Source organism: Phyllostomus hastatus, unplaced genomic scaffold (assembly GCF_019186645.2).
Source record: "Phyllostomus hastatus isolate PE091 unplaced genomic scaffold, TTU_PhHast_1.1 phas_contig_29, whole genome shotgun sequence".
NCBI classification, from domain to species: domain Eukaryota; kingdom Metazoa; phylum Chordata; class Mammalia; order Chiroptera; family Phyllostomidae; genus Phyllostomus; species Phyllostomus hastatus.
In genome coordinates, this window is record NW_025333835.1 from 19,885,446 (window position 1) to 19,901,543 (window position 16,098).

Here is a 16,098-nt window from a genome sequence, read left to right on the forward strand (position 1 = left end):
ATGGAAGACGTATATTGAGGTTTAATATTATTCAACCTTAAGAAAGTAGAAAATGTTGCCATTTGTGGAAACATGGATGAACCTGGAAGAGATTATGCTAAATAAAATAAGCCAGACACAGAAGGACAATACCACATGACACCATTTATATGATGAATCTAAAATACTAAAAATTGCAGGAGAAAGTTGGAATAGCAAGTGTCAGGAGCTGGTTGGAGGAAGAAATGAGAAGACATTCTTTAAAGGGTACAACTTTTCTAATATACAAGGTGGATAAGTCCTAGAGATCTATGGTACAACTTATTGCTTATAGTTCACAGTATTGTACTGTTACTCTAAAATTGCTACAAGGGTCAATCTTATGCTTAGTGTTCTTATTGTCATCATCATTATAAATAAGAAGGTGGGAGAAAACTTTTGTAGGTTTATCATATCACTGGTGGTGATGACATCATAGGTATATTCTCATCTCCAGACTCATCAAGTTGTATACATTCATTGTGACAGCTTTTTTAAGTAAAACGTTTTTCTTATTTATTCTCTGTTTCCCTGACTGATATCTCACAAGTTTGCTGGGTTTCGCTACTTGAAACAAATTCTAATATTTTCAATTTCTTGAACTCATTTCTGGCAATCTGTTCTAATTATACTCTCTTCCTAGGAAACTTCATTTAAATTGATTTAGCATTAAATTTCTTCATTAAAGCTTAACACTTTCTCAGACATCTTGAATTCTATTGTGATCCCTAACTGTCTATGTTTCATAGGTATCTCAGCTTTCACAAACCCCAACCAATTTTTGATATTTTAACTTAATATTCACCCAGGTTCTGATCTGCATTTCAGACACATTGATGGTTTTAATATTAACAAAAAGACACAAACACAAATGAATACACACACTCTCAACCATTCTCCAAATTGCATGTTTCTGATATGCACAAATTTCAGTTACCATAGTATATTAACAGTAATTGCATAAAGCACACATTATGCTGTTAGTTCTTTAGTCCAAAAATTGCTGTATAAATAATAGATGTGACCTTCCGGTCAAGATGGTGGCATAGGTAGACATGCTTTGTCTCCTTGTGCAACCATAAAAAGAATTACAACTAAACCTCAAAACAAAGAACACCCAGAACTATCAGAAAGTCAAACTATATAGCAGTCCAGCAACCAAGGATTTAAGGAAGCTACATTCATCCAGTTAGAGGAATGGAGATGCAGAGACAGTTGGAGAGGCAAGGAGATGTGATGTAGCATGGAGAGGTGGTGGAGGTGGCAGAATTGGAGGTCCCACATTCATGTGAGGTGGATAAAAATCAGGAGGGATACATTGGGAGTGAGTGATCCCAGCCCCAGGACAGACCATCCAGCCCAGGGTTCCAGTGCTGAGAAGATAAATCCCCATACCTTCTGGCTGTAAAAACCAGTGGGGGTTGAGGTTGTGGAAGAAACTACTAGATTTTCAGGAGATGCCATTTAAAGGGCCCACGAAGTTTTAGAACATACACAAACCCACCCATTCTGTGATTCAGCACTAGGGTAATAGCTGGAATGGCACCAGTCGCATACTGGGGGTGGGTAAGGAGACTGGAAACAGGGCAAGTGCTGGGCAAATGGCCAGAAGCCAAGCAGTGGCACTGTCCTGTTTCAGAGCCATCCTTCCACACAAAGCCATAAAGTGGTGAAGTGAGTTGCCCCACCCTAGCAATTACCTAAGACTCCAACCCACACAATTTACAGGTGCATTTTCTATAATAGGCCACTCTACTAAGACAGGAAGACAAAGCAGCTCTACCTAATAGACAGAAACAAACACAGGAAGATTGTCAAACTGATGAGACAAAGCAATATGGCCCAAATGAAAGAACAGAACAAAACCCCAGAAAAAAAGACTAAATGAAACAGAATTGAAACAGTAATTAACCAACTTATCAGATGAAGAGTTTAAAACACTGGTGATGAGGATGCTCAAAAAACCCTTTGAGTATGGCAACAACATAAAGGAAGAAATGAAGTTTACACAAAGTGAAATAAATAAAAATCTACAGAGAACCAACAGTGAGAAGAAAAAAGCTGGGATTCAAATCAATGACTTGGAACATAAGGAAGAAATAAACATTAAACCAGAACAGAAAGAAGAAATAAGAATTCAAACAAAAAATTAAGAGAGTATGAGAAGCTTCTGGGACATCTCCAAACATGCCAGCTCCAAATCATAGGGATGGCTGAAGGAGAAGAGGAAGAGCAAGAAGTTGAAAACTTATTTGAAAAAATGATGAAAGAAAGCCTCTCCAATTTGGTAAAGAAAATAGAGATACAGGTCCAGAAAGTGCAGAAAGTCTCAAACAAGTTGGACCCAAATAGGACTACATTATAATTAAAATGTCAAAGGTTAAAGAGAGAATAAAGAGAGAATCTTAAAAGCAGCAAGAGAAAAGCAGAGAGTTACCTACAAAGGAATTCCCATAAGACTATCAGCTAATTTCTCAAAAGAAACTTTGCAGGCAAAAAGGGACTGGCAAGAATTCAAAGTGATGAAAAGCAAGGACCTACAACCTAGATTACACTACCCAGCAAAGTTATCTTTTAGAATGGAATTGTAGATGAAGTACTTTCCAGACAAGGTAAAGCTAAAGGAGTTTATCATCACCAAGCCATTATTACATGAAATGTTAAAGGGACTTATTTAGGAAAAAGAAGATCAAAACTGTGAACATTAAAATGGCAACAAATTCACACCTATCAAGAATGGAATCTAAAAAAAACAAAACAAAACAAAACAAGAAAACAAAACCTAAGCAAATAACCAGAACAGGAACAGAATCACAGATATGGAGACCATTTGGAAGGTTATCTGTAGGAGGGGGGAGAATAAGGGAAAATGTGCAGTCATTAAGAAGCATAATTGGTAGGTACAAAATAGGGGGGAGTTAAGAACAGTATAGGGAATGGAGAAGTCAAATAACTTATATGCATGGCCCATGGAAATGGAATAAGGGGGGATGCTGGCAGGTAGTGGGGTACCAGGCACAAGGGTGGCAATAGGGGAAATTGGAACAAGTGTAATAACATAAGTAAAATATATTTTAAAAGAATAAATAAATAATATATATGCATCACAATCAATAATCAATTCTGTAACTTCTCACATAGTCTGTTGGTGATTAGTGACCAGTTCACCAATTACTATGTAAATAACAGATGTGCATCATGATCAGTAATACATCATGTAACTTCTTTCAAAGTCTGTTGGTGATTGGTTACTGAACATTTTTAACCATTTCATGCTCAGATAGTACAGCATGTAGTTGTGTTGCCTACTGGTTTCCTCCGGATAAACCCATGCAGCATTTTTAAAAAATGGATAAGGAAAGATGGCATTGCCAACAAGTTAAAAGTACAGCAAAAAAATAAATAAAAATGAAATGGCTGAAAGTGATATTCAAATAGAATGTGACTGAAATTATAGAAGAGAGCTGACCATAGAAATGTTGACATTGCCACTGTTTCAAAGACTCTAGATGCTCACCACAGGAGTTTAGAGATTATTGACTTAAATGGGGAAAAAGTTGTGATAAAAAGGATGAAAATATCCCAGAGTAAATGACACCGTCAAAAAACTTCACATTAGAAGACACTTAGAGATAATTAATGACAATGAAGCGAAAAGGATAAAATTCTGCATGCTGATCCAAACTTAAAAGGGAGCGTGACAGCTTGACAAGGCTCAGAGAAGGTGCTCACTCGGTATTACAAGATGAGAAGAAGGCAAGCACTATTCAAACTACTGTTGATAACTTTCTTTCAACAAATGAAACACTTGAATTTTCAATGTTTTGAATGTCTCACATTACTAAACATATATTAATTTTGCTATTTAAAAATTTTTCTTACACACATATGTGACATTTGAACACTTCTATTTTGACATTTTTTAAAAAATCTCAGAATAAGCCCTGGCTGGCGTAGCTCAGTGGATTGAGCGCGGGCTGTGAACCAAAGTGTCGCAGGTTCGATTCCCAGCCAGGGTACATACCGAGGTTGCAGGCCATAACCCCCAGCAACCGCACATTGATGTTTCTCTCTCTCTATCTATCTATCTCCCTGCCTTCCCTCTCTAAAAATAAATAAATAAAATCTTTAAAAAAAGAAAAAATCTCAGAATAATAATTTTTCTCTATTGACTATTAAAATTACTTTGTATATTTTCAATTTACATGACTATTTTAGCATGCACTGCTATGCTAAGCAAAAAATGTATGCATTCAATCCATTATTTTCCATTTTTTTGTTTTAGCACCTTCACCTAAGCCATCAACATCTCTCATTTAGACAAACTCCATAATCTTTCTCCATACTCCCTTGTCCTTTGTAGGTTTCAACTCATTCTCCAAAGGGTAACCAGATTGAGTTTAGACAAAAATAAATTAGTTTGTAACATGTTTACAACACTGAGACTAAACCCATAACTCTCTTTCCTTCATAATCCCCTCCATGTACAGGTCAGTAAGATGCCCCACAGGCTTGCCATCACCTCAGACTTCTTCTCTCATATCTCATCCCCACCCACATGCATACATGTTAGGGTAAGACCAACTCTCCTCTCATATGCGTCCAAAGAGAAGCACAAACACTGAGACTAAAACCATGCATCATCAGGATTCCCCACCCTCTATGAACATGCATAAATCAGGAGACAGTCCCAGACTTTCCACATGCTCTGGCATTTACTTTGCCACCTTTTTCTGTTTTGAATTCACCAGGGCTCACTTTTTAAAATCAGTTCATAATTGAAACTGCTGTTTTCAGACTCATCCCACATCTCCAAAACTCTAATGAATCTTCTATTTCCAATTGACATTCTATCATTCTTGTAAAACTTTGAGTATGCCCTCTGGACATAGATCCTCAATTTTTTTTTCTCTAAAGTTCTGTCTTCTTGCACATACAGAAGACACCACTTTATCTGCAGCCTGCTCAACTGATGCAGAGTTTTTCTCCTCCCCTAATCCACTTGCTTGGTTTCCTTTTTACTCCTCAATTCCATTTATAGACTACTCTCTTCTCTTTGTCCCTAAAATTAACTTTGAATGCATATCATCCAAACCTCTCAGTGACTACCTCTCATTCTTGTCTAATACCAATCCTTTAGTAAACTCTTTCATTTTTTAATCTTTTAAACTTTTGATTCATGGTCTCTTAAGCACTGCTCTGATGACATTTCTCAGTGATTTCATCAGTTTCTTTTTCTGACATCTGGGTATTTAGTTTCTTGAATTACTGTCCTCTATTTAATCTCATCTTTCATCTTAACTAAGTCACTCCAAGAAGTATATTCTAGAATTTGTCATTACCTATAACATCAGACCCTTCATAATCTAAATTTGCTGTATTTTGTTCAATGAACACTAAGCTGTCTCTAGCTCATTCTATCAAATATTCAACAATCTTTTCAATGTATGAAGTCTTTTTACTTTCCCTTATTCCCCTTATGTTCTTCTCTGCTTACCCAGATTACATTCTACAATAAATAATTAGCTCTGACTCACATAGCTCAGTAGATTGAGCACTGGACTGGGAAGCAAAGTGTCCCTGGTTTGATTACCAGTCAGGGCACATGCCTGGGTTGTGGGCTAGGTCTCCAGCAGGCTGTGTGTGAGAGGCAATGACACATTGATGTTCCTCTCCCTCTCTTTCTGCCTCCCTTCTCCTCTCTCTAAAAAGAAATAAATAAAATCTTTAAAAGGTAAATAATTAGAACCACTACTTTTTATATACTCTACTTTTTAAATCTACCCTTGATTTTTGTGCTCTTTTGTCAAAACCACTAACCAATTAAATCCATTGTATAATTTATTCCATATTTGAACCAATGGAGCTGAATATGTGTGAATAAAAACACATGGTGACTGTGAATGGCCTTATTTTATAGCCATGATTATGAACATCAAGCAGATTCATAAGGTTGCTCACAGTCATATCTTAACTCCCTCTGCCATCAACTCTCTTACTTTCCGTAGTGTTCATGTCATATCCTCTCCTTTTTCCTAGAGTTGCAGATACTTTTTCCATAGACACATTCATAAGAATGACCTTATGCATTAATGACCTTGCTTCTTTGTGAAAAACTGCAGGCAACTGATCAGAACTTCCCCCAAACTTCTACTATCAAACCTGCCTACCTCCCTCATCGTCTGGACACATGGCACCTGCTCTGACACCTGCCATTCTCTCCAAATCCTGTCAGGCTTTCCACATTGGCACTGAGTCTTATCGCCTCCCCCACTCTAAATCATTGCTCCAACAATTTGTCCCACTTTTCTAACATCAAAATTTACCTGTCTATTAGATTCTTTTTAAATTATCACACAAACTCGTATCAGTTCTCCCATCTTTACAAAAGAACAAGCACAAATTTTTTTTCTTGATCCATCTTTTTCCACCTACTACCTCCCCATGTATTTTTTCTGCATCTCTTTAAAGCAAAACTCTGAAAATAATATTCTTTGTCACTGTCTCTTCTCCCATTATTTCAAACACATTCTAATCAGACTTTCACTTCAACTACTTCATCAGAATGGTTCTTGTCATGGCCATCAGGGTCCTCCATGCTACTAAAGCCGATGGCCTGTTCCTACTCTTCTATTTGTTTGATCTTTCAATCAGCTTTTTACATCCTTGATGATACATTATCTTCAAATTTCTTCTATTACCCTATTTTCTTTTGGTTTTCTTCTTACCTCACAGATCACTCCTTTCAATTTTATTTGCTGATCTCTTTTCCCTCATTCTAGAGTGTCCAGGATTCTTTTCTTCTCCACCTAGAATCACTCTTTTAGAGATATATCTAATTTATTGTGCAACTTAGAACACCAACTGTATGCCATCAACTCTCAGATTTACATATCTAGTCAGGAGCAATCACCTGAATTAATATATCTACATGCTTATTTAACATTTGCCTGAGATATAGTAGATATCTCAGAATTAACATTGTCCTGCTACATCTAATAAATATCTCAAAGTTGACATACCCAAACCTGAACTTCTTATTTTTCACAGGCAGTGCAATGTTGTCATGTTAATGAAAAATCTATTTCTTCTGTTTCAACCTAAAACCTAGACTTTTGCTTTTTTCTCACACTCTACATCGAATTCATACAAAACACTGTTGAGTCCATTTTCAAGTCCCATTGAATATTGAACTGATACTAACCTGTATTGTTGAACCCAGACTCTCATGTGGATTGTTAAAATAGCTTCCTAGCTGGTCTCCTGCTCTTCCTTCTCCCTTCACAGCCATCAGCATGACCTTTAAAAATGTGAGTCAAATCATTTTACTTCTCTCTTCTAACCTTTGATTTTGTCAATCGAAATACAAGCCTAAGCCTCCTTCATTGCTTACAAAGCTCTGCTCTTTCTTTTCCTTCCCTCCTTCCTTCTCTCATCACCTTCCCTCATCACACTACATTTTGCCTCCTCCACAGTGTTCCAGAAATACAGGCTTCTTTGCTTGCCCTAAAACACAACATTTATCCTCCCACATGAGAGCTTTTGCACTGGTATCTTCTGTTGCCTGGAATGCTCTCCCCACCTCATCTCCAAATATCCATATGGCTTTCTCCCAGTCCAGTTTTCAGTTTTTATTCAAATCGCATCTGATCGATGAGTCTCATCTAGAACCCTCTATTTAAAAAATTTACTCTCTCCCTTTACTAGCATTTTAAACTCTTCACATAACTTGGACCCTATGAGGAAGGAATGGGGTCCTTCTACTAAAGTATGAGAGGGGTGTGTGTAGGCCAGGAGCCCTGAATTATCTATTGGGAGAGACCCATTGTCCATGAGGGACTGTTATACCCACTACTGAAGCTGATCTTGCTGTCTTCTCTCTATGCAAGTAAAGCATTGCTTCATCCAGTGCTGGACTCTTTTGTGTTTTCTTGGTGACTCTGATACCAAGAGGCAGTGAGCAAAAATGTTTGGACTTCTATTTCTGGTGGTTACCATAGTGATCTTCTTTGTTTTCCTCTATGTAGGTGGAGTTCCCTTCTGGCATTGGTAACTGGTACATGTTGTGTCTACTGGACTGAACAGAACATCAAGTGTGATTCATAAATTAATGACATCAGTACAGAGGCAGTTAGAATAGAATTTAAGAATGAAGTTAATGCTGTCAAGATGTTTGGGCTTCAGTTCCAGTTCTGCCTAGTACTTAATGGAATGTGACCATGCATCTGGATGTCCTAGAACAGACAAAATATGCTTTCGGAACATACTTTTTTTTCTATTACAAGTGTACTTTCTCTCTCAAAAGTGTCCTGATCTGGAAGGAAAATTACATGTTCCTCCATACCAAAGTAAGCTTTTTTTTTCCTCTTGGGACAAGGTTTTCTTATTCCAGTTCCTTCATTTGTAAAGTAAGGATAAAAGTGATGCATAACTCATATAAATTGTTGAGAGAATTAAATGACCATACATAGCACATATGAAGAGCATAGAGTCTGTGTTTATTTTATATATACACACATATACAATATGAAAATCAAAGAGCTCAAACCACTAGTTGTAATATATTATTGTCAGACTTTACCTTTTAAAAAATTTTTGTCATTATCCCATTTCATATAAAAGTTGCAGAAATACAGAAATATCCATGCTAAATAACAAAGCTTTACTGGACAAGACAGATAAAGTTATGTTAACAATTCCCTTTGAAAAGGATGAAACATATATTCATTTACACTGGAAGTTCAATAATATAGTTCCGAATGACTACTTACTTGCTTGTGGGTAGAGAGAGCAAGAGATGAACTATTAAACTATTCTCAATAATAGTGTCAATTAAAATGGGCAATTTTTTTTCTTGGTATATAGTATATGTAAAAAAACTATTTTGATATACAAGAATGCATTTAAATGTCCATTATAAGAAATATATTTGTTATAAGATCCTAGTTTATTTTATATTTTCTTTTTATTACTCAAAAATTCCTTCTATATTGGACTTTAAGACTTTTATGACTTTTTAAATTCTTATCATCTAATTTTTACTTTTAGTTTTTTAATTACAAGACTTTTTTTACTTAGTGTATATTTTTTAAATCACATAATTGGTATTATTATCCTCAGACACTAAGAATAATAGAAAAAAATATTACCATTCATTAAACAGTGAAGGTTAGGAACTAAAAATTCTTAACATCTGAAATAGAACACAATCCATTCTAATGAGCTAAAGTGCAACAGGAAGGCACAAAGACAAGATATGTGATAAGCAGCTGCGGGACCTAAAGGTCATCACCAAACATGATTCTCATTTACCCTTTTACTTTCAGTGTCAGGATCTTGTTCTGGCAACTAAGCCCTGGAGATTTCTCACACCACCCCTTTGTATTGAGCTACCTTGCTAATTTAAAAAGCCTTAGTGATTATACTGTTATGATATTAATGGAAAGGTCAATGAATTCATGAAAATACTTTTTTCACTTTTATGACATTCTGAACCTTTTCTCCTTTTACAGTTTTCAACAAGAAACTGATCATCTGGGTCATTTTGCATAATTAATGACCATACACAGTCAACATTTGGGATAATATCACTTTCCTGTTACATCTTGAAAGTACAGAATGAGAATCTCTGGATTATTTGATATAATTTTTTTTGTTTTTAATAAAAACAAGAACTTTAATGGAGAAAAGAAGAAAGAGAAAAACTGCTTTTAATAAGACAAGCTACAATTTAGAAAATGAAAAGGTTAAAAATTACATTTAAAATCTCATATTAAGGGGTGACATAGTGATTACTAATATCTTTCTAGAATACTTTAAACAGTGTTTTACATAGAAATCTGTCTCTGTGTTGGTGCCTGAAGAAAAATAGCAAAAGTCTAGAGAAGCTTGAGATAATAAAGGAATGGAAATATTGCATAAGTTAAAATAGAAAACAATAATAACATGCAATGCCATTTCTGGCATAGATCCAATTCTGTAAGCCATAATAATGCTTAGATTATCCCAGCTAGTGTACTCATATAAAAATAGTTTCAAGATTTTTGTAATTATGTGACAACAGGCATGTCTTTTACATTGAGTCAAGACAAACTGTTTTTAGGCATGAATCACATAAAACAGTAGAGCCCCTTCTCATTTGTGCCAATATAATAAAAGTTACTTAAAAAAAGTATTGGCATGAACAGCTTGTGATTTTTGGTGAATATTAATTATTACTCAAAATACAGTTTGTGACTTACAGCCATTTTGAGGACTTGGTTTGCACTTTAATAGTAGATTCCCCATTTCACTTTGTGTAGATCCAAAAACAAATTAAATTTTATTCTAATAAGATGTAATAATATCTAAGAACAAGTTCTGGATAGGCATGTTTGATGGCCAATCTTTAGAGAGCCTAAAATTTTTCAGATGTATTTTATCATTTATCTAGCAAAAATTACATGTTATAGTTTACCACATTTCATAATATATTAACTTTACAACTCTGGACACGGGGAATCATGGTTTGTAGCCTGAATTGACAGTATTTGAATGCTCTGAAATCACTCAAACAGGCTGGTAGTGCCCCCAGAGGGCAGATTAGAATCAATTAAAAATCAACCATAGAAGAAACCAACACATGTACTTACCTGGAAGGGTAGATACCATGATCGAAAGTGCTTTACCCAGGGTGAGGCTTATCTATTGCAGTCAGGGTGTGCAGACCCATGTGATTTCCCCAAATGTGGGAAGCTGGACTGTGTAATTTGTGGTACTGCTCTGCTCCAGCAAAAGAACAAACAAACAAAAAGATCAACACAATTAGACCTCAGGTCAATCCCACATATTTCAAAATCCATGAATACACAGTACACACACACATACACACACACACACACACACACACATCAAAAACATCACAAGTTGGGGAAAAAGCACCTGGAGAAATAAAGAACCACAGGTGCAGAGACTTGATGAATAATACAAAGGACATCACAAACAAATAAATTAAGAAGAATGTCAAAGGAAGCCAAAGTAAAATACTGTAGAATTTTTTTCAAAATAACTATAAGAAATTATATTCAACTTTTTGACAATAAACTTTAAAATCTTCATAAAAAGGTAAACTAGAACAAAATAATTGTGGCTAAAACTCACTTAGATACATAAAATCTCTTGATAGGTTTGATTGAAGATAAGCTACAAATTGATAAATAGTGTTTATAACACATGCAACAAGAAGAGAATCAGTATTTAGATCATATAAATAAATTCCATATGTAAAAAAATTAAATTGTAGGGAACATGTTAAAAAGTGATTAAAAGACATGATGACATTTTTTGGAAAGGAGAAAATCAGAATGATTTTGGTTATAATTTTATCATTTACATTTGTCATAAGTCACATATATTTGGATTTACATTAATAATCAAGGAAATATGATAGTTTATATTAATGTCATAATTTACCTTAACAGTCAAGGAAATGAAAAATACATCCACAGTGAGAAACTATTTGTATTTGCATGTCTGACAGATATCAAGTGTCAGTGACAGGAGGAATAACGGGAGCATCTACAAAGAGCTGCATGCTCTATAATGGGGTGTATTCATTTGGAGGAATCATTAGTTTTAATAAATATATTGGCCATTTTTACCTGTAGTTACAGAATCTAGAAAAAATATTGCACATGTACTCCAGAAATAGGAATAAGAAAACTATGGAAACAGCCTAACATGCATAAACAGAAAGTGAAAATATATATTATAGAACATTAATTTATCCTATATGTCATAATCTAGAAATATCATTTAGAAGAGTAGTATATGAATTAATCTCAGTGATCTAAAAAGCCATCAGCTAATGGATTTCAAATAACATTGAAGGGAACAAACAAAGTTGTGAAAAATAGAGGACTTCATTGTATTTATATAAATTTTTTAAAGTAAGCAAAATGAAACAATAGATATTTACAGATGCAAATGTATGTAGCAAGACTATGAAGAAAAGCAAGAAGATGACATATGAAGAATTTGAAGGGTAGGTTTTCTGTGAAAAAGGAGAGATTAGGATGAGCTCAAAGGGAATTTTAAAGAGAATAGTGTTATTTTCTAAAGCAAGTCAATACATTAGTTTTTCTTATATCTTTTTTACTATACAACTAAAAGATATTTTTAAATATTTTGTATGTACACAAAACAATGAAGACTATGCTAACTATAATTTCTTTTTAGCTTAGATTTAAGAAAAGTTGCTAATTTTTTAATAAAATATATGACCTTTTAGTGCAGGTCCACATATATGTATAACAATACTGTTAGAAATACATAGATAATGTATCTCAGTATATATTACTTTGTATAATGGAACATTAAAGAATAATCATTTGTGGCTTTGATTCACGTATGGTATCATTAACTCATCTTTATAACTGGATGCACTTACATAATAAGTTATTAATTATAATCATTAGTGCCATTATTTTAAAGAACACTGAATATTTTGTTCAATTTTGTAGACCTTTAAATTACATTCTGATAGTGGAAAAGTATGGTATTTATTTATATACTTATTTATTGTCATTGTAAAATTATATTTTAATAATATAATTGCCATTATATTGCCATTTTCATTTCATGCAAACATGTTTTTAACAACAATTAGGTAAAAAAAAATAATCAGAATTCATGAGAAAATATATTCACATTTTGCCTTTTTATAATATAAAATAATTGTTTAGAATTTGATATCTTGGAAACTTTTCTTCCAAAACTAACTTTCTTTAGTTTTTTTCCCTTTCTATTAAATTTACTGGAGTGACACTGGTTAACCAAATAATACAGGTTTCAAGCACACACCTACACAATCCTCATATTGCATTCTGTGCCCACCATCCCAAATCAAATCATCCTCTGTCACCCTACATTTGATTTCCTTTACCCCTCACTACTGACCACCTCTCTATGGTATGTAAAAGTATGATCTTTTTGAAAATGACCTCCTTCCTTTGTGGATTCTAAAATGCAGATATTTAAAAGTTCCTCAGGACTAAATTTACATATTCCCTAAACACTTATAAAAGGAACTCATAAGAAATTCCATTATCAACATTTTTTTTTAAATTTTATTTATTTATTTCTTAGAGAGGGAAGAGAGGGAGAAAGAGAGAGAGAAACATCGATGTGCGGTTGCTGGGGGCCGTGGCCTGTAACCCAGGCATGTACCCTGACTGGTAATCAAACTGCGACACTTTGGTTCGCAGCCTGAGCTCAGTCCACTTAGCTACTCCAGCCAGGGCCCATTATCAACATTTTAAAATATTTCATTTCTAAGTAAATTGATAAAAGTTGGATTGCATGTGACTACTATAAGGCAAAAATAACTTTCACAAAAAGATGACTATCATCTTTGTTTTTTAATTTGATGTGATTTTCTACATAACTTCTATCTAAAAATATAATAGAAATGGAGCAAATGTAATGAGAGGACATATACATCAAAAACTTCTAAATTTTTCCAGTTCAACTTATATATGAAAGGGAGAATATCTGAAACAAGGCTATTATCCAAAATATTTAAAGAACTTATAAACTCAGCACCAGGAAGACAAACAACCAATTAAAAAATTGGCAAAGGACCTGAATAGACACTTCTCCAAAGAGGACATACACATGTCCAATAGACATATTAAAAAGATGCTCAGTGTCACTAATCATCAAAGAAATGCAAATTAAAACCACAATGAGATATTACCTCACAACTGCCAGAAGGGTTATCATCAACAAATCAACAAACAAGTGCTGGCAAGGAAGTAGAGAAAAGGGAACCCGAGTACACTGTTGGTGAGAATGCAAACTGGTACAACCACTGAGGAAAACAGTATGGAATTCCCTAAAAAAAAAAAAAAATAATAAAAACTGCATTTTGACCCAGTGACCCCACTCCTAGGAATTTATATTAAGAAGTCTACCCTGGCTGGCGTAGCTCAGTGGATTGAGCTCAGGCTGCAAACCAAAGTGTCGCAGGTTTGATTCCCAGTCGGGGTACATGCCTGGGTTGCAGGCCATGACCCCCAGCAACTGTACACTGATGTTTCTCTCTCTCTCTATCTCCCTCCCTTCCCTCTCTAAAAATAAATAAATAAAATCTTAAAAAAAAAAAAGAATTTCCAAACACCAATTTGAAAGAATATATGTGCCCTTATGGCCATTGCAACTTTATTTACAATAGCCAAGAGCTGGAAATAGTCCAACTACTGATCAGTAGACATGTAGATAAAAAAAATTCTGTGGTATGTTTATACAATGGAATACTGTGTGGCTGTAAGACTTTCAAAAAAGAAGAAAGTCTTACCTTTTGTGACAGCGTGGATGGACTTGGAGAGTATTTTGCTAAGAGAATAAGTCAGTCAGAAAGACAAATACCATACGATCTCACAGGTAGAATCTAATGAAAAAAAAACCTTACAAACAATATTGAATAGAAATAAAGGCATGAACACATGCAAGAGACTCAGCTGTCAGATAGATGGGAGGAGAGGGGACTCGATAAAAGAAAGTGAAGGGATCATTTAAAGAACAAGTATGCATGGTATGCAGACAGTGACAATAGTGCCAGGAGCTGGGTGGAGGTGGGCAAAGATGGGGGGGCTGATGGGGACATCTCTAATTGTGTAAACAATAAAAATAAAGTTAAAAATAAAAATTAAATTTGCAAAAACAATACCTTTAAAAAAATCTTCTGCATGGCTAAAGAAAACATCAACAAAATGGAAAGGGAACCAACTGTATGAGAAAACATATTTGCCAATGATAATGGGAAAAGAGTTTGATCCCTAAAATATATAAAGAACTCACAAGACTCCACATCAGGAAGACAAACAATCCAATTAAAAAATAGACAAAGGACCTGAACAGACAGGGAGGTTTTCCAAGGAGGACCTACAGAGGGCCCAGAGACACATGAAAAAATGCACAAGGACACTGACTATCAGAGAGATGCAAATTAAAACCAATGAGATGCCACTTCACACCGGTCAGAATAGTCATCATTAAGAAATCAACAAACAAGTGCTAGAGAGATTGCGGAGAAAAGAAACCTTAGTGCACAATTGGTAGGAATGCAGACTGGTGCAGCCACTGTGGAAAACAGCATGGGATTTCCTCAAAATACTAAAGATAGAACTGCCTTTTGACCTAGCAATCCCACTGCTGGGATTATACCCTAAGAATTCTGAAACACCAATTCAAAAACACCTATGTACCCCAATGTTCATAGCAGCATTATTTACAATAGCCAAGTGCTGGAACAGCTTAAGTACCCATCAGTAAATGAGTGGATCAAAAAACTGTGGTGTATTTTACACAATGGATACTACACAGAAGAAAGAAAAAAAGAGCTCCTACCCTTCACAACAGCATGGATGGAACTGGAGAGCATTATGCTAAGTGAAATAGGCCAAGCAGCAAAAGCCAAATACCGTATGATCTGACCTATAAGTGAAATCTAATCAACAAAACAAACAAGTGAGCAAAAAAGAACCAGAGATATGGGAGTAAAGAAAAAATGGACAGTGACTAGAAGGGAGGGGAGAGAGAGTTAGTTAAGGAAGAGAAGGGGAAGGGGCAAGTCAAGGAACATGAATAGAGGACTCATTGGCACATATCGTAGGTTGGGGATTGACTGTGGCAGGTTGGGTGGGACAAGGGAGAGCAACTAGAAAAAGGTGGGATGTGGGGAACCAAGCCCCCAGGAAGGGGTCAAGAGTTAGGGTCCTGCATTGTGAGAATGATGCTTGGGCCTGTTCCTTGGCCTCGGGGAGGTGACCTGACATCACCCCGGCCTTGTTTGCTATCGGATTGTGCCCAAGAGAAGGACAGGGAGGTGCCGGAGCCTTGAGGCGATGCGTCGTGTCCTTGGAGTTAATCTAAACCAGAATGTTCGTCATGTCTCGGGATGTTCTGTACGTGACCTGGAGGGGTGTGTAAACTTTCTTGAACAAAGACTCTCTTCGTGTAGCAAGCATTCTATTTTTAGAACATTTCACTATATAATGACAAGAGTTTTCAATAAACTTGCCTTTTGCCACCAGAGCAACT

General features: G+C 35.3%; 1 pseudogene; it reads left to right on the plus strand.

The window, feature by feature from the left end:
• The first annotated feature begins 10,641 nt into the window (after nt 1–10,641).
• Nucleotides 10,642–10,784, plus strand: LOC123818966 (annotated as a pseudogene).
• The last annotated feature ends 5,314 nt before the right edge of the window (nt 10,785–16,098 follow it).